This window comes from Staurois parvus, unplaced genomic scaffold (assembly GCF_062004578.1).
Source record: "Staurois parvus isolate SC_StPar_1 unplaced genomic scaffold, SC_StPar_1.0 ptg000239l, whole genome shotgun sequence".
In the NCBI taxonomy this organism is placed as follows: Eukaryota; Metazoa; Chordata; class Amphibia; order Anura; family Ranidae; genus Staurois; species Staurois parvus.
In genome coordinates, this window is record NW_028318035.1 from 550728 (window position 1) to 570593 (window position 19866).

At 40.8% G+C, this 19866-nt stretch overlaps 1 long non-coding RNA gene across 1 annotated transcript in view; it reads left to right on the forward strand.

The window, feature by feature from the left end:
• The window catches only part of LOC149459976 (uncharacterized), a 113306-nt gene extending 98961 nt beyond the window's left edge, over positions 1–14345 (forward strand). The window contains exons 3-4 of the long non-coding RNA XR_016313172.1: positions 1134–1230; positions 13752–14345. This is a non-coding gene — a long non-coding RNA (uncharacterized LOC149459976). The remainder of the gene's footprint in view (positions 1–1133; positions 1231–13751) is intronic.
• Positions 14346–19866: the final 5521 nt, after the last annotated feature.

Genomic DNA, 19866 nt, shown 5'->3' on the forward strand with positions numbered 1-19866 from the left:
AAAAAAATTGAATAAAACTCTTCCATAACGTTTGCTTTGCTTCACATCAGAGAGAGACCTGACAGTTTGTCTCACCCTACCAAAGCCTGGGATCACACTTGCCCGCACTGTGCAGGCTGGTTGTGGTTATCGCATGTGTTCCTTTACCTACAAGCACATCCCGCTGCCATTCATTCTTAATGGCACCCCCACACATTTCTACCCACAGCACATTTGTGGGTGTAGGAACCGCAGGGAAATCACATGATCAAATGCACCATGCGATTTCCCTGCGGCTGCATTTTTAAAAAGATGCATGCACTTTTTTGTGGGAAACGGATGCAGGGCAGCCCAATCAAATAAATGGGCAGCTGTGCCCACGCAAACACAAGCTTGAACCAGGACTTAAAGCCTAACTCTAGGTTTCTTGTGACTTTAAAAGTTCATTTGGACCAGCTGCCAAACAAATTATTTGCTTTACTAACAGAAGTGCCTGCTGTCAGTGCTGTATAAACTGTATGCAGCATCAGATACAGCTATGATCCCCAATGGCTTCTCTTTTTATAGTCGCAAAAATACAGCTCTTTAATTTGTGGGCTCTGATAGCTCTACGTCTTCTTGCTCGTTCTTTGTTCAGGTATTCAACCCACAGGTAGTATTTCTATATATAACCAGCAGGCTGCACACAGCTTTAACAGACCCAGACCTCACACACCATTAGCGCAGGCAGTTAGCATTGCTGCCTGACAATATCATTATGTTTGTATGTACATTGTTATTTATTAGGATTGGCAGGTCAATATGTATATACAGTGTAGACCATCACAATGCACACATGTGAATGTTCTGGGCTTTGAAGTGCAATGTGACTCTTAAGGGCCCATTTAGCTGCCTAAATGCAATAGGTGCAAAAGCGTGAATAGAGGCTATATAAAACACATGCCCCTTCCCATCTTCATCATTTTATAGAACTAAAACCATCCAAGCCAAAACCAACAATTCTAGAAGCGATGGGCCCGGCTTACACTAGCATTAACAAATACATTGATGCATTTTTTCACTATGTGGCATTTTTCAAAATTTATAACATGCTCCGATTTGTATTTTGATGGTTCTTTTTCACAAAATTCAACTTTTGCACATTTTTGTTGCAGAAAATCCTCAAATCAACACATTGATATGCAAGCAAGTAACAGAACAGACTTGAACCTGTGACCTGAGCAAGGCATTTGATACGTTCCACGGAATGATGTAATACAAAAGTTGTACAAGCTAAGACTTAGCCCTTGTGTAGTTCAGTGGATATGCAGTTGGCTAAAGCATAGATACATACCAGAGTGTGGTTGTAAATGGGGTTCACTCGGAACCGAAACCAGTCGCTAGTGGTGTACAAGGCTCTGTACTAGGTCCTGTTCTATTTAATCTATATGTAAGTGATATAACTAAAGCTGGCCATACATTGTACAATTTTCTTGCGAAATTTGCTTTAGATTTACCAAAAACCATATAATACAGAGGTCAAACCTAAACAACACTTTCAAAATGTATCCAATTAGGCAGACTCTTGCACTACTTAGTTGAAGGTAAATCTAAAGAAAATTGGGCAGAAATTGGACAGAAAATTATATAGTGTATGGCCAGCCTACGGGCTAGTTCACACTAGATGCAGTTCAATGCGCTTTTTTTCTGCATAAAAAAAATGCATGCATAGTTTTCCATGTATTCCAATGGCCCTGGTTCACACTAGTGCAGTCAGTTCCAGTCAGGTTCCGAAGCAGAAAAAAAAAAAAAAAGGTAGAACATACTGCATTTTTTCTGCACAGAGCCATACTGGAACATGGCAAACTGCACTGGAACTGCGTGTGGTGTGAACTGGAAGTAAAAACATATCCGGAATGCATCCGGAGTGCATTTTTGTAGTGTGAATTGGCCCTACAGGTTTGTTGAGTAAGGCATGTCTTTTTTTTGAAGACACAAAGGTGTGTAATAGGGTTGATATCCCTGGAGGCGTCTGTAACATGGAACATGATTTGGCATTGCTGGAAGATTGGTCAAAAAAGTGGAAAATGAAGTTCAATGTTTCTAAATGTAAAATAATGCACCTAGGGAAAAAGAATCCCTTTAGAGAGAGCACAACATTGGGGGTACAGTGTTGGCTGGCACTCCAGTGGAAAATTACTTGGGGTTACTAATTTCAGATGATTGCAAAATGAGCAAACAGTGTGACCAGGCAGTGGAGAATTTAACAGAATTCTAGGATGCATCACTAGAAGGGTCACCAGTGAGAGGAGAGAGGTCCCGATTCCCCTACATAGATCTTTAGTTAGACCTCATTTAGAATACTGTGTCCAGTTCTGGAGGTCTCACTTACAAAAAGATAATGATGAGATAGAATGAGTCCAGAGACGGGTAACAAAATTGGTGAAAGGTCTGGGGGATGAAACATATTAAGAGTGACTTCAGGAAATTAACATGTACAGTCTGGAGGAAAAAAGGGAAAGGGTAGACATGATTGCAACCTTTAACTACATCAATGAGGTGAGTAAGGTTCAGGAGGGCAGTATTTTCAACATGAAGCCAAAATCAAGACAACGGGGACATGACTTTTAACTGGAGGAAAGTTCAAAACTAATCTCAGAAAGTACTATTTTACTGAAAAAGTAGTTGATGCTTGGAATAAACTTCCAGCAGTGGTAGTGAGCCAGTCAACAGTAAATATCTTCAAAACATGATTGGGACAAGAATAGATCTATAATCAGGCAAATAATTAACCCCCCCCCCCAAAAAAAAAACCAAAAAAATAACAAACACAAAAAAAATATTAACAAAATTTACCCACCCCCCAAGGGAAAAACAAAAGAAAACATGACAAAACACACACAAAAAAACCCCCCCAAAAAACGGGCAGACTCGGTGGACCACTCGGTCTCTGCCATCACTTTTCCATGTTTCTTTGCTACCATAAAACAAGGCCTTCAAAAGAGCAAATCATGCTTTTGACTTGTATTTTTTTCCTTACACTAGTGTTTGAACATTTGCAACAAAGTCAAGTGTAGGGTGACTCAAACATTAAAGAACAATATAAATACACGTGTCAATTTTAGAGAAGATTAGACTTAGGGGCCAGTTCACACTACATGCATTTCAGTTGCTTTTTTTCTGCGTCCAAAATGCACAGAAAGTTGGGTTATATTGTCAATGGCATAGTTTACATCAGTGCTTGCATTTCCAGTGCGTTCTGGTTGCAGAAAAAAAAACAAAGTAGAACAGGCTGCATTTTTCCTGCACAGAATTTTACTGGAACGCGGTAAAATGCATCTGTAATGCACTGGAACACACCACAAATGCACTTGAATGTACATGTCCCTATTTAAATTGAAGAAAAAGAGGGGAAAATGAACTGGAATGCATCAAAAACACACAGAACGTGTAAAAAAATGCACCAAAACTACGCATACAGAAACACATCCAGAACACATCTAGATTGCGTCTCTATAGTGTGAACTAGCCCTTAAATAAGTGTCAAACTTTAGATGGATTAGGGTCTCATAGGCTTGATGTCGCTCCATATAGGGGGCACATAGGAGCTATGGTAAACTTCAAACTGAAATACATGGCCTACCTTTGGTACCTTCTGGCTCACCACATGAGGTTTAGTAAAATCAAATCCTTCTTAGGCTGCTGCTGATCATTAAGTCAAGGCAAGGCCCACAGTCTTCAGTATCTTTTCCACTCCAGAGGAATATGAACATGACTTTAGAGCATACAATCTAAGAGATGGGAGCAGGTAGATCCAAGGCTGAACCCAAGTCATGGACAACACCTATATCAATAGATATGGTGTGAAACATGCAGCAGCAGAACAACCAATACAGCGACAAGTGACAGATGAACATTAAGCAACGAAAACTGCCAAAGACTTGGTCTTACTGGTAAATCCCATAGCAATGGAGACTGCAGAGATATCCTGGAGGTAAATTGCTGCCAGGATGCATTGTGCCGTGTATCTTTCCAAACTTTACAGAGCCCGTGTATGTGAATCCTGCAATGCTGCTCAGTGGAAGTAACTGTAGAATTCATTGAGCCACATAAAAGCCATTAGATAAAAATCCATAGAGTTGTCCAATAAGTGAAGTTGCACAAATGTTCACTGTAACTTCTGAAACCAGCACCAGGTAGTTCCAAAGACCACCAACCTTCCAATGTGACTACTGTATGCACAGACTGCTCTGCTTCTGAACATCTCTCTCCTTTCCTGATTACTGTCACCTGGGCTGTGAAGTCTTGTGAAGGTTTTGCCTAAATGCCAGGTGACTGATCAGAAATGTAGAGACATTGTAGAGCAGAATTTGCTTTAGGTTACTTTCACACTGATCCATAGCAAAAACGCATATGCGCTTTTACTGTGTTTGAGGTGCATTTTGTACAGGACATGTAATTCAAAAACCACACTTTAAACGCAATGCGGGAGCATTTTTTTAATGCACTTTTGCCATGTTTTCTATTCATTTTAATGGGGAGTTGTGTTGTAAGTGCATTTTTTTTTACTGCATCAAAAAATGCAGCAAGTAGGATTTTAAAACATGCATCAGACCCCCAACAGATCAGTGTGAAGAGTTCCATGGTCACACATTTTTCTTTTGCTTTTTTAAAATCAGTGGGAAAGCAGCGATTGCTTTTAGAGTATGTACTGTTCACTTCAGAAATTTTGTGAATTGTATAGTTATTGATGTGCGATTTTGTAGCAATCTTTAATAAGCATTTCTGCATTGAAATGAGTTTCTGCAATTGTTTGAGGGACGATTTATGCTCAGTTCACACCAAAACATTTTTTAGTGCTTTTTGAAGCAACGCACTATAGTCCACTTAACATGGTTTCCTACGGAACATGTTCACATCTATGCTTTTTTGAGCTGCTGCGATTTTGGAAAGGGTCAGGGACTTTTTGAAAAGGAAAAAGCAGCGTTTTTGCTACAAAAGAGTTCACTGGTTCACTGGAGAAGCTGCTGAAATGCATGGTAGTGCGTTTTTGCCATGTTTCTGCCTCAATTTGCATTTTTATTCTGTCCAGCAACAAAAAAAATTCTACTTTACCAAAAAAAAAAAAAGCTGAACAAAACGTGGTAAAAACGCGTCAAAAACACGTGTAGAAAAACACAAAATGAACTTCAAAAAGCACTGCAAAACAGACAACAAGCAAACTGCATAGATGTGAATGGAGCCTTTTATCTGTGCAATGTGCATGTTACAGTAAAGCACCTTACATGCTTTAGCGCATTGAAGCGACCTTCATTTTTAATAGAAAACCAGCGCACCAATGCAACACACACATGCCTGCAGTTCAGCAGAGTGCATTGCTGCAAACATTTAGTAGAGATATAGAGATATAGCACTATAAAACAGAGATTTCGTTATAGCAACATTTTCTCGAGCAGAAGTCACATTTTTTGGTCTGATTCAGAAAGCAGTGGTATGCCCTTATTAAAAAAAAACAAAACATACATTTAGTCTAGGTTTACACCAGATCCGACTTTGAAATCGTGTGACTTCACTTGAAGTTGCACAATTTCAAAGTCACATGTCAGTGTGGTTTCAGGTGCGACTTGGAAGACATCTGTGAGACTTCATGCTGAAATGGCAAAAAGTAGTGCAACTCTAACTGTCAAATCATATGAAAATCGCACCGGTGTGAACCCGGGCTTAGAGCCAATGTAAATCGGTTTGACATACTTCTGAAATCATTCAAAATTCATTGGCAGGTGCATTGGACCTCCTTCTGACCCGCCTTTGATCTGTTTCAGGTGAGTTTTTCAAAGATGCGAACAAAAGATTCAGGCCGTTATCAAGAATAGTTATGCTCTTTATCCTTAAAGCTGCAAACTATTTATGTGCTATTTTTCAAGTGTATTTATAGCATGTATAACAAGTGTGGAAGAATTAAAACCCCAATCAGGTTATTATGTCCTGCTAAGAAGTTTTTTATCAACTTCCTTCTTGGAAACACAAAATTCAGTTCAATCACCACCATAGATAGTTGCTGCTGGAATATCTGTCCCTATTGGAAGATGTTCCCTGACTTTAAATCTAGATTTCAGCTAACTATCTATCTCTGTGGTAATGGTCGCCAGGACAAATAGATGGGTGAATCTTCCATGTGGCGAAATAGACAGCAAAAAAAAAAAAAAAAATTGATAAATTGTGACAGAGGAACTTACACTTCCCTATACTTATTTTTAGTAATAACCCCCTCATGAGCCACTGAAGATAACAGGCCCTCCTAGTCAGATTGGTGATCTGACCTACAGCCACCCCAAAGCACTCACTGGCCCACCAGTAACGACCAACTGGCTGGCATCTACACTGTCAATTTTTGCTTGAAAGTTTTATTGACCTTGTCCAGGAGAGAAAAGGATAGGGTTTACAGGATATTCCAACAGCGATAAAAAAGCCTTCCACTAAAATTAAAATAATGTAAGCTCCTCTCATGGGCAAAGGAGGTGTCTTTAAGATAAGACCAGCTATTCTTCGATGTTTAAGCTGAGACCAGCAATTGACTGATCAGTCTTTTGGAAGTTGCTCCTTTTCTTGCCACTTTCCCATCTTCTAGGACCTAAAAAAGGCCTTTTGTCCTTTTCCTGGAACTGCATTCTCAAGCCAGTGAGGCCTCCCCAAACAGTAGACCTGAGAGACAAAAAGGCTCCTCACAGTGGTCCACCTCTCCAGTCAAAGTTTGGGTCTCTGGGCTCACTTCCTTTCCAAATAAAGCCTGGAAGGAAAAGGTTCTTCTAGAAAGGCAATAAACCTCTATGCAGTTGGTAAGGGTATAATACAGTAAATATCCTATAATATACATCCTATAACATTGTAGCTTCATGCTCTATCTGCTGGAGAACACTTCCCACCAGCCACAGGTAGAAGCAAATAATACCCAACAAACACAGAAATCAATAACGTTCAGAACTTAAAGGATAAGTTCACCTTTTAGAAAAAAATTATAAATGAACATTTTTTTGCAGGTAAAAATTGTGCTATTATTTTTGTCTTCAGGAGCCTGGAAAGCATTGCACCAACAATTGCTGATGTCATGCAGGTCTCCTGAAGACCTGTCAGAATATCTGTTTGCTGTATGGGATGTACGGTCAAGCAGATATTCTGACAGGAAGAATAAATGAACTACCACAGCACGCCACAGCACCGTGGTAGTTCACTGAGGACTACAAGCTGACAGCCGTTAAGGCTGTCGGAACTTGTAGTTTCTCATTCACAGATAACTGTGAATGAATGGTGTGGCCATGTGTGCGAAGCCCTGCACGGCCACGTTTTTTAAAAATTTGACAGATAGTGAGGGGGGAGAAGATTCCCCGCTAGCTGTCAAAGCAGGGAGTTGGGGGTTGGTCTAAACGTAACATGTTACATGTTACATCCTGAATACGGTTGTAACATGTTACGAAAGGTGAACTTATCCTTTAGCCTGGGTTCACACTGATGCTGTGTGAAATTTGCACCAGTTTCTGTGCAATTTCCACATCACATCATAATCGCATCCCATTCACACGAACCATAGCGGGTGTGTATTTTAAGTTAAAGACACCCCAAAATCAGTTCGCAAAACGTGGTGCGATGTGCAGAATTGGATCGCATAGGTGTGAACACCCATGTGATCCGATTCTAGTGCGGACCAAAAAAAGGGTCCTGCACCTTTTTGGTGCGAAAGTGGTGCGATTTGAGCCATACAAAATGTATGGCTCAAGTCAGACCGCACAGCATTCGCATGTGACTTGCACAGGAATGCGGTGCGGTTCCTGTGCGAATCACATGCGTTATGTTGCACCGCACAAGTGTGAACCCAGGCTTAAGCTGGCCATAGATGTATCAAATCTCGGCCGATTGAGCAGGGGCAGGCTGGTTGTACTGAAGTCAATCCATCGATCGAATATGGAACAACTAGGCTGCTGGATTTTTTGCATGCGATGACTGCCGATGGCTATAGCCGCCGGCAGTGATCATTGTGTTCTGCTGGAAGGAAAGGCTCCCCACCATCAGAATAGAATAGCACTGCGAGAGGGATTGCCCCATCACCTCTGACTGTGTTAATGAGGGAATCAATTGATTTTCAATCCTGCAACCCGTGGCTGCAGGAAAGAAAATTGCCTCATCTATGGCTTGCTTTAGGCTGGCTTATGCTGGCTACAGCCTAGCTGCCAACTAAATGTAGACTAGTGGAACTCCAAACTTGCAGGGCCTCTACATATCCAAAACTAAAGAATAATAAAAAGGAGGATATTTACAAAATGATTCTACATCCATATATGATATATTTTTACCATGTTCATTTGTATTCCTAATACAACATATTCCATAAGACCTAATGGTCTCTGGTATTTGGCTGTTTGCCTTGTTGGCATTCAATGAACACTTATTTTGTTATACCCCATTAGACAGATATAAGTTGGCGCCAAGGTTCTATTTGCAGCTGCCATCCCTGAAGGTTTGAAATGGAAGTTTATCGAATTTTATATCCCTACATACACTGAAGAAAGTTAAACCCATGCTCAGGCTTCTCGGAATACCTGCTTCTTAGATACGTGACTTTCAAACTGCTGAACTAATACTTGATTGCATTAGTCTGTTTAAAGAGCAGCAGTGAATATTATAACTATTGATCCTTCGCCGGTGACTCAACAAAGAACGGAGATGGATTTCATATATAACTAGGCTTTAAATGAAAACAATGTGCTGGGCCAAATCCGTGCTGAGTTTTTCTCTCGTTATCAATAATTTCTTTATGGTCCGTAATCACATGTACTTAAGGCCTGCCAGCACCGTAAAAGAACAACATAATAACAAAGCGCCTGCCTTGATTTGAAACATCCAATGTTAAATCATGCAGAAATCATGAAAGTGGATAACGATTTTTTTTTTCCTGCTGAAGCCCTAGAATCCTGGGGAATATTTGAGAGAGATTAAGTAAAGCAGGGAGTCTCCCTAGACAGAGATTAAACTGTGCATAGAAAGCCTCTTAAAGTAAACATATTACTGGTAGATTTTGTATTAGTTAAAGCTGAACTCCAGGCAGATATAAAATGCACTAATGAATGCCATTCTAATTCATGAATACATCATTAACCGCTTCCGGACCGCTCACTGTCGATATACAGCTACAGGGTGGCCCTGCTACATAGGATCATGTACATGGACGTGCTCCAGTATTTCCAGGTAGGGGGTGCTACAGCACAAGCTAATTGGAGTGTCCTGGCCAAGGACGGCTGGTACCCGCTGAGCGACTGTCAGAAGAGAGCCCTGTGTTGGTAAACAACACAGGGCTCTCTACAAGTGCAGCAATGTAGCTTTTTTTTCTCCCTGCAAAGCAGGGAGTAAAAGAAGTAGAAAACGGTCATATCCATTAGTAAAATCAGCACACTTTATTGTTAGGCACACAGTTAACCCTTTCATTGCCCCTAAATGTTAACCTCTTCACAGCCAGTGTCATTAGTACAGTGACCATGTATAGTATTTGCACTGATCACTGTATTAGTGTTACTGGTGATGTCAGTGGCAGTTAGCCAGTTCCCACAAAGTGTCAGTTAGTGTCAGATTTCAAGTGCTAGCAATCTCAGGTACAGCAGAGCTCAGACTGGGAGAGTGAAAAGCAGCACAAGGAGCCAATTACTGTGCTGACAGGATGAATGCTGATAGGAGAAGAAAGCAGAGTGACAGAAAGATGAGCTCATCAGTATGTGGTTTCTCCTTTAGTGCCCGTTCACATATACGCAGATTGGATGAGGTTTGAACAGCATCCAATCCACATGACATGTGAAATAACATTGCTTCCTATGATGCCTGTTCACGTGTCCGGTGCAGATTCAGTGCAGTTTAAAAAAAGGCTCATGTATGATTTCTGAGCAGTGCCTTCAGGTTCAGGTGTAGATTAAAGGCTATTTGGCTTCTATGGGAACCATTTCTAAACCTGACACGTGTGACCAGGTTAAGATCCTGACCCGAACCTGATGTAAACCTGACCTGAACCGCTGAGCTTAAATCCACACCACATGTGTGAATCAACTCTCACGATCCATTTACAGTGTGGAGTAGGGACAAGTCATATACATGTTACTGCAGCAGATCATAGTCAGTCTTCTTGCCCTGGCAGACAGGACTGTGCTATGTGGCAGAGTTATGTAGATCTCAGAACTGGATAGAAATTCTTTGTTGGGCAGAACAAAGCCCTTATTTTTATATTGAACTACCTGTCTAGCAGCGCTTTAAATATATATTGTACATTCACATCAGTCCCTAACCCTTAAGTGGCTTACAATCTAAGGTCCCTAACTCACATTCATACATACACATACTAGGGCCAATTTAGACAGGAACCAATTATCCTACCAGCATGTCTTTGGAGTGTGGCAGGAAACCCACACAGGCACAGGGAGAACATGCAAACTCCAGGCAGGTGGAGCTGTGGTTGGGATTCGAACCAACAACCCTGGCACTGCCAGGTGGAAGTCCTCACCATTTAGCCACTGTGCTCATGTAATTTTTGGAGTGACAGGCTTTCAGCTACAAGCAGCAGGACACACAAATGTGAACAAGGGCTATTGAATACAATGGGTTTTTGCTTGTTGAGCGTTTTTGAGCTTTCAGCTACAAGATGCAAAACTCTCAGGTATGAATGGGGCCTTAGGAGAAACAGCTTAGTTAGCAGATTTGTTAAAATAAGACAAGCAAAGAAGCACCTAAAGTACAGCACAAACTGGGATTTTTATGTAAGGTTCCTCTGAGTTCAAGACACCAGCATATTGGAAAATAAGAAAAGCAGCAAAAAAGCCAGAGCAGGTCCAGAGACCTCTCCAGATGGTAAGCAATTACATTGACTGGCAGGTCAGAAGTTCACAGTTAATGGCAGGCAGACAAGCAGGTCAAGAACAGGAAAGAGGTCAGCAATTTAATATCAAAGTCGTAAAAAAGTAGGAAACACCATATCCGTAAATAGCAAACCAGCAGGCTTATTTAGTATGACAGAGCAAGGAGCACTCTAAAGAAATGCATATGGAATCATCAGTTCAGAGAAGAGAGATCTCCAAAAATGAAGTCTGCTGCTGCTATGAGTTCCAGCATTGTATACATTGCTTATTATTTAAAGTAATCCAAACCCTAATAATGAACTTCTCCTATTTGCCCCATTCTGGTCTGTAAGATATTCCATTGGAAGTATTTTGTTACATTTGTTTGATAACTATAGAAGCTCCAAGGAGCAGGGCTCTCCTAACCCTCTTGTATTGAACTGTATTGTTGCTGTATTGTCTCCCTTTATATTGTAAAGTGATGAGCAAACTGTTGGTGCTATATAAATCCTGTATAATAATAATAGAAGAACATGTTATGATGATCTTGTCAGAAAGTTAGACCTGTCCTGTGTCCTGTACACACTTAAGCCTCGCACACACGGTAAGAATATCATCCGTATCAATGGTCATCCGTTTTGTTTTTACATGTCAGTCTCATATCAAAAACAATAGGTTACTAAAGTTATGAACATTCTCGTAAAACAGAATACAACTTTGGAAGATATGTAATGGATTGTAATCTATTCTGTCATTTCTGGGCATGCGCAGTCTCGGACAAATACTAAGCTGATTAAATGAAAATCGTTTGTTCTGTTATCGTACGAGAAACATTTTTTCGTGCTTTTCCCTTTGGATATTTTCAAATGAACTGTCGCGATCAGCTCTCGAAAGTTGTGTACTAACAATCAGATTATCGGACAGTCGCTCTGAAAGCGGTATTTTTCATCTGATTTTCTTGTCGTGTGTACTAGGCTTTACTGCACACACAACTGTACTTACTCAACTCAAAGAGCCCTCCTAGTTGTTATCTTGGACTAGGGAATGATCAGCCTGTATATTGTAGAAATCTGAGAATAGGAGTGGTTGCATAGTTTAGCAAAAGACAACGGGAGGGCTGACACCACTCAGTCCCTAAAAATGCTGTGTTGTCAGCTCACAACAGGACTGAGGAACTGAGTGCATTTCTGACTGATCAACAGGTATTTTCTGTATTTGCAAAGTCCTTTTAAAGGGACAAAACATGGAAAAATATGTATGTATTCCAGTTCTTTCAATTTTGCCCAGAATTATGCTTTAAGGGTCTCAGTGTAAAATACTTTTAATGTTAAAGTGGACCTGCATCATGCACAAATACGGAAGGCACCTTCAGTTGCCTCCAACTTATCTTTCTTGCTCCTGTCTACTGCCCTAATTCCCACTGCAGCCCCTGCAAAGATCCTGTGCAAATAGTTACTTCATTTTATGGTTAGTACTTGCACTCTGCTAGGCACGTCCCCAATGTGACCGCACTCAGGCCTGCTGATTGGCTGAACCTCTCCAAATGCTGTGTTGTGTAAGAGCAGGCATGTGTGCCCGATATACAGAAATAATGGGAATTTTACCAATGTGTTCCCTTACCAATGCAACAAAATGAATTAGGTTCATTTTAATGCCCCCTCCCCAGCAGCACATACATACTTCTGTTTGCTGCATAGAGCTGCTGGGTGTGTGAACATAAAGGGCTGTCTCTGTGACCCCATGTGACAGTGCTGGACCAACCACCAAGCACCACCAATGCCCCATAGAGTAAGTCCATACTTCTCGATACCTGGAAGTACTAAGCTATTTCTGGCAGCTGAATGGAGAGGTGGGGGAATAAACTGTGAGCATGTACTGCTAAAGAGGAGCAGTGCCTGGACAAGGTCATTCAGTGCCCAGGGCGAAAATGCCAAACTGGGGGAGGGGTTGGATACGGGCGTAGAGTGTGGGGTGTAGAGCAGGGGCAGACTGACCATTCGAGCACTTGGGCACTGCCTGAGGGCCTGGGGTCAGTAGGGGGCCCCATGAAATGCCCCTGGTACCTTTTTTATAGGCTTTTTTGAGTGTGGGCAAGGACACATGGTCCCCATGATCCCGTATTGCCCGGGGGCCCCATGAGTTGTCAGTCCGCCCCTGGTGTAGAGCACCACACTGAAACATAGCATTCTATCTCACAGTAAAATAAAATATGGGGTAACAGTGACATAGAAAGTAATGTGTCTGTGTGCCAGATCATAAGTTGGGCCCTCTGAGTGGTGCTCTAATTAGATATTTTTGTAACTGGGTTACATCACAGTTAACCCCATGTCAGCTGGAGGTGGAGCCCAGTGGGAGCCAAACCCCACAGCTGCCAGCTACATCTACACTATGTAACCAGCGGGCACTACTGAAGCACCCGTTGGTTACTTGACAGCTGTCCTATCTAGAGGAAGGGATGTCTCATCCGATCTTCTCCCCCTGCAACTGATCGCCTTAAAATCACAAACACTACACCGCTACATATATCTTTGCTGCAGCTCTAGTATTTGAGATGTGGAGGAGATTGGGCATTGGGGGAGTGGCAGGGGGAGAAGATCGAATGAGACATTCCTTCCTCTCCAGATGACAGCTTTCAAGTAACCAGTGGACACTACAGGAGTGGTCACATAGTATAGAAGCAGCCAGCAAGTGTGGGGTTCAGCTGCAGGCTCCTGTCTCAATGCAGTACCTGGGGCACATGCCCCCCTAGTTTCAGCACTAAAAAGAAGGACATAAAATCAATCACTTTGCCCTTCATAGACAGGTTTGCTTTGAAACTCACCTCCATCTTTAGGTAAAAAGTTAAAACTACAATGACCTGCAGTAGTAGAAGAGAAAAAGCAGCTCCCTCTGCAATACTAACCTCTCCTTTGGTGCTGTCATCTGCAGACTTACCACTCTACAATTTCAAGTTCTCTTGAATGTCATTCAGCCCACTTCAAGTGAGCCGGGGGCATATCATCAAGCCTGGATTTATAGAAGACTGCTGCAGGGAGAAGCACCAACAGCATTCAGGAACCGCCCAAGTACAGAAGAGAACCTGTAATGTCACATGACTAGACCAAAAAAGCTATCTATATTTTTGTTTTTTGTTAAAAACAAAGTACAAGAGTAGGTCAGGGTGTTGTACTTTAAGAGTGGATACCAGGGCATACATGGTAGTTTTTTTTTTTTTTTAATCTATGCTTTTTCAGCATCAAACCCTCACTCTAAACAATTTCAATGCTGGGTTCAATTCAATACAAACCTTCTTGTGGCATGCTGAGAAAGAAGAAGATATACACTAAAGAAAATCCTAAAACATCTGTGCATGAACAGAGATCGGACACCTTCAATAATTTTATATGTGGCTTTTCTAAACAGATCATTTTGTTATTTGTCCATCTTAAATACAAATCTTGATTGAATGATAATACCTTAAAATATACAATACAAATAAATACACGTCATTGCTCCCTCCTCCTATTAAGGTTCAAACCAGAATTTAATTTGAATCGTGTTATTTACGCCCTGTATATGTTTTATGTACACAAAATATATGAATAGGAGATTTTGCCTGGAGTCTATTGAGTGTATCTCTTGTTCCCAACTTGGCCTTGCTCACCATACTGTCCTTGAGCACTATAAGAGAGTCTGTAGTGACATTAGCAATTAGCAAAATGCCCCTTCTGCAGCGACAGCTGAGCGAGAGATCCAAGGACTGCATTATACAGCCGAACATTTATGAGCCGCAATTAAAGAGAACAGAGGGCTAGGACAGCTCAAGGCATTAGCTTTTATATTTTATACAGCTTGATGCAGGTGGATGACTAATTTAGTGAGTGTTAGTTTTAATTCCTCTGACCACCCAGATCTTGAAGCTAATGATAGGGGTGTGTAAAGAAATTGTTTAAATTTTCAGAGAGGGCACACACATCTTCAAATTTTTATACAGCAAGTGCTGAATAAAGAAACACGCAGGCAGTATTCTTTTATATAGAAATCAGAAACAAGGGCACCTTTTAGTGCACATTATGTAGGTAAAAGACACGCTCTTGCCACACCCCCAATCACACCTTTAAAATGTAACTGTCAAAAAATAGTTTAAACCCACAGGTGTTTTCTTTCCACATTTACTATTCCTTAAGAACCAGTTCACACCATATTATAAAGTAGTGCATGTGGCAGTCCGGTGCTGTTTCAGCCCATTTAAATGAATGCACTGGAATTGCACTGCAGCCGGATCAATATGTATTGCACAGGAGCACACAGCATGTTCCTGTGCGATTAATGGTGTGACCTGACAATATACTATGTAAATCCTAGCTGAATTACATCTAGTTTGCTAAAGCACTGAGTATCATAAACCATGACCACTTAAAAAAAAAAAAATTATGCGTTTCATCTTTTTTTTCATCCTTTGATTCATCTCAGTGATCTCAGCTGATCTCTTGCAGTATCTTTGCAGCCACTTCCAGTCTATATGCACTCAGAAATGGCTGCTTGGCATTCCTCAGGGCAGGTTTCCTGATGGTGGACAATGCCTATGCAATGTGTGTGCAAACAGTGACTTGTGGACTCCATGGGATGTTACTAGGGGGGCAGGGGGACAGGGACACAGTGTTGTCACCCTATAACAGGAAGTGCCTGAACAGGGACTTTTATTCTGGGAACAGCATCACCACCACCCTAAAGAATAAGTTCTCCTTTGATACATGTTACATCTTCCACCCATGTTTAGGTAATATAGGTATACATTTAGTAGACTGTTGTTTTGTGGTTGAAGTTCTGTTTCAAGGTAGTAATAAACCCTCCCAAAAATATATTATATATACCCTTCTATCCTTTACAGCCAATAAAGCTACTATCTTAGCTTATGATTGATCTCCAGTTGCCAAGGTGCTGCAAATATGATCAGTAAGGCTGGATTAGCACTTGAGCAATTTGTAGCTTGAAGCTCTAAAAACGCTCAAACTTAAAAAATCAATTGTTCTCTATTGTGCCTGTTCACAGGGATAAGTGTGAATCCAGCCTTATGGCACCAGCCATTTGCTGGCTTGACAGTTTGGTTGTGAACACAAGCAACTGTGACAGCTATCATTCATGGCGTGCCTTAAAATGTAACTGTTTTGGGAAACAGTTAAATTGATGGGTTTAGTTCCATTGTAATTTTAATGGCTTAGTTTCCTTTTTTAAAAATAACTTTTCCTTTATTTTCACTTGGTAATCCTGCCCATAAGTCTGTTATTTTCTTTACTTGCTTTGACAGACTAAGCTGTCCAGCAAAAGTGAAAGGGGGGGGGGGGGCAAACCATTTACCACTGACAGGTGCTTACAATGATCAGCTTTTATTCATTTATCTAAAAACCTTTATCCCAAATGGAAAAAAAAACTGTTTGTTGTAACTGTTTAAAAAGTGTTATGTATTTTTGGCTTTTCTTTTTTTTGGCTTTTTTCCCTCTGTTTTCATCTGGTGATCTGGCCAGTAGCACCTACTGTATTAATGAGACACCACTTTTGAGGAATGAGCACAGGAGGCACAGCAGACAGCAGCATGTGTCAGTCTTGGGGGGATGGGAATGTTAATTGCATTAGCAGATTTGAATACAAATATCAATTTGAAGCCAAACTCCAGCTAATACTTTTAAATTAGTTATAGCAAACAGTTTTTTTCCTTTTGGGAGAAAGGTTTTACATGAATAAATAAAAGCTGATCATTTTAATAATACCTGCCAGTGTTAAATGGATGGTCTCATCCATGTAAACTGATACATTCTACTGGAGAGCTAGAACTTCTGAAAAACAACAGAATTGCTGGCTGAATCACAACATGAAAATAGAAGAAAGAAAGCCAAAAAAAGGAAACTAATACAACCATAACATCAAAGAATTGGTAAGCTGCAATATAATAAATGTTTGTGTTTGGGTTTATTACTGCTTTGATTTGTTAGTCAAGTCCAACTAAGTGCATCTAATGCTACCTTCCCCCCAGACTGACAATCCTGCTGTACAATGGTGTCACCATTGCTCCTCCACAGAGTGGATCCACCATAACACAGGAGGTATGAAAATCAGGTGAAAATAAAGGGAAAAAAAGTCCAAAATCACATTTAAGGATTGACAAACTGCAATATATAATTTTTTTGTTTGGGTGCTAAATTTACTAATGGAATATTGCTCATTAATAAACTTTGATGGCCCACCTGTAACCTGATTGGGTGATTCCATCAGAGAACTGCTTATTTGCCGCTGGGACCCAGGACCAAGGTATTATAGCTGGGCATCGCATCCAAGACTAGACGGCACTAGCTTAGGTGCAAAACTGGAACTCCTTTATTGAACAGAAATACAGATTTTATATACTTCAGAAACAGGGGCAGCCCCCATGTGAACAATAAAAACAAATATTACACATTGGGATAAACATCCCACACTGATTAGGTAAGAGCTTGATCACATTATCCTAAACAGTGCAAATGGTAAAGAGTACAGCTAACTGATACAATTAACAGTAAGCTAATTAACAGCCAGGCACCCAGACAAGCCAGGGAACCCACCCCAGACAGTCCAGCACTTTGAACCCTAAATACACCAAGTCCATTACACATGTTGCCTTTTAAATGTTTGCTTTCACTTGTATAATCTGTTCATCATAAGACAAAACTCATACAATATTCTAACAGTCTGAAAAAGTGGAATTCATTTATCTTCATAGATTTCTTGAGGGAGATTGTTGATAACTATTTCTGTCCCAAGTGGAGGAGCTTCTCCAACCTAGGCTGCAGAAGGGCCCCATATTTCCCCTGACCATTAACCTGTTCAAGATTAATATTACACCTTTCCATCCACTCTAGAAGGAAAGCTTTATTGTTTTTATTCAGAGAATTAATCCATGCCTCGCTCTCAGCATTCATCACGTTGTTGTCCATCATTAGAGAATGATCTGCTCTCTCCTTGGGATCAGAGGCTGAACTGAGCTTTATTTCCATGCTCTGACCGGGAGAAGCAAAATCCCCCATGGGCCAAAATCAGTGGGTAGAAGGCTAGCCCCTGTCCTGGATGGGTTTGTTATAGTGACCTTTGAGAATATTTGTACTGTTATACTACAAAACTTGTTCTGAGTTGCAAAACCTTACAGTTCTGGACCAATATAAGTAGGTGGGTGCTTGAAATGACTGAATAAGAGAGTAGGAAGTCACAAGCAAACAACCTGGCAATTTATAACTTAGTTTATAACTAGCTTTTGAAGTAAGGTGCACATGGAAGGGCATTGCACAATACAAACAAACAAGACATTCCCCAGCACACTTACCAACTAACCTGCAAAAAAAATGGCACTCTCTAACAATTTAGAATAAAAACAGAGGATTTAGTTGCACACATTTGCAAATACTTGTGGAAGCCAAAGCTCCTCTGCAAAGTGTGATCTTAACTCTTATATTTGAGAGTCTCCAAGCTGGAGCATACATAGCAGTGGGAAATGTCTTCTTTGTTTGTACAGTGCAAAGCCCCTCCAAGTTCATCTTACTTCAAAAGCTAGTTATAAATTGGGGTGGTTGCCATTCTTGCATAGCTTGCTCATTGGATTTGGTGTGGGGACACAAAGGGAAACCTTCAACAGCTCTTGCTGGACTTTCAATGTGCCCCTGCATCTTTAGGGAGAAATGAGATCCCATACCTGCCCTTAATTTATCCACTGCTACATAAGCTGCAGCTCGGAAACTCTCATATTTTAGAGTAATGCCCCGTTCACATGGGACAAATATCGGGTGGTATTGGCCAGTTCAATAAAAAAACATCCAACATTCGGTACGTGTGTACGGCAGCCGGTTTGACAGAAGCTGGCCGAACATCCAGCTTCTGTCGAAGGGGCATGACCAAAAAAGGTCTGCTGATCCATATCAAAAATGACCAGTGTGTTCAAACACAATAGCTTAGCAGGGAGTTTGCTATACTAACATCAGCTTTATTAGTACAGGATCTACAGTTTTTTATGTTCAGCCCACTGGGTTGAACGGAGAAAACCTGATAGTGTGTGCTAGGCTTTAGGACCACACTTTAGAGGCACCTTGGCAGGGCAGTGTGGCTTCCACATATATTTGCAAAAGTGTGCAACTAAAACCCCACATAAATTGTTAAACAGGGTCACTTTGTTTTTTTGGCAGACTGTGCTTTGAAATATCTCCTGCTTGTTTGTAAGAAGTCACCAGCACTTCAATAGATGCATTTTTTGTGGACACAAACTGTAATGTCACATAAGTTGATATGCCAACGTTTCCAGGCCTTGCAGGGTCCCCTTCTTCAGGGTGAACAGTGACAACCTGCAAGGTGTGAAACATTGGTATATCAACCTATGTGGCATTTAAATGCAGCTGACCTATGGACAATCTGCATACAGTGCTACTGAACTTGTTGGCATAGAACTAAGACGTAAAAACTGCATTTATTGGAATTGTTTTCTGCATTGGCACATTACCATGTAAATATATTCGGTCTGCATTAGTTCCAGATTCAGTAATCTGTCATTTGAAAACAACTTACAAACAAGTCACTTAGAACTTGAATTGCTTCATTTGAGACATGAGATTTAATTTGCATAACTTAGACATTACTCTTGGATTAATAAGGTTCACATTTTCGGCAACTGAGAAACCCTTTGCCGTTAATGGGAGAGAGGATAAAGGGTTAAAAGAAGTCATTTGTGCTTTAGCTGATTAATCATTCAACATTTTATGGCCTTGAAGTGTATAAAACAGACTACTGAGATTTCGAATGAAGAAAAACCTTTATTGGCAATTGCCTTAAGCAGTGAAGTCTTGATTCTCTTAAAGGCAACCTATGGTCTTTATGCTGTTGGTATAATTAAAATGATTAACTGAAATACAAATATATTAACTGTTCTGACAATGGATTTGTAATTTTGTTTAACCAGCCTTGTGGCCCCTCCATCACAGCACAGCCAGGTTTGATTTCAAGACCTTCCTGTAGACTACACTGGCTAAGTAATATAGTCTGGTCCAGGACC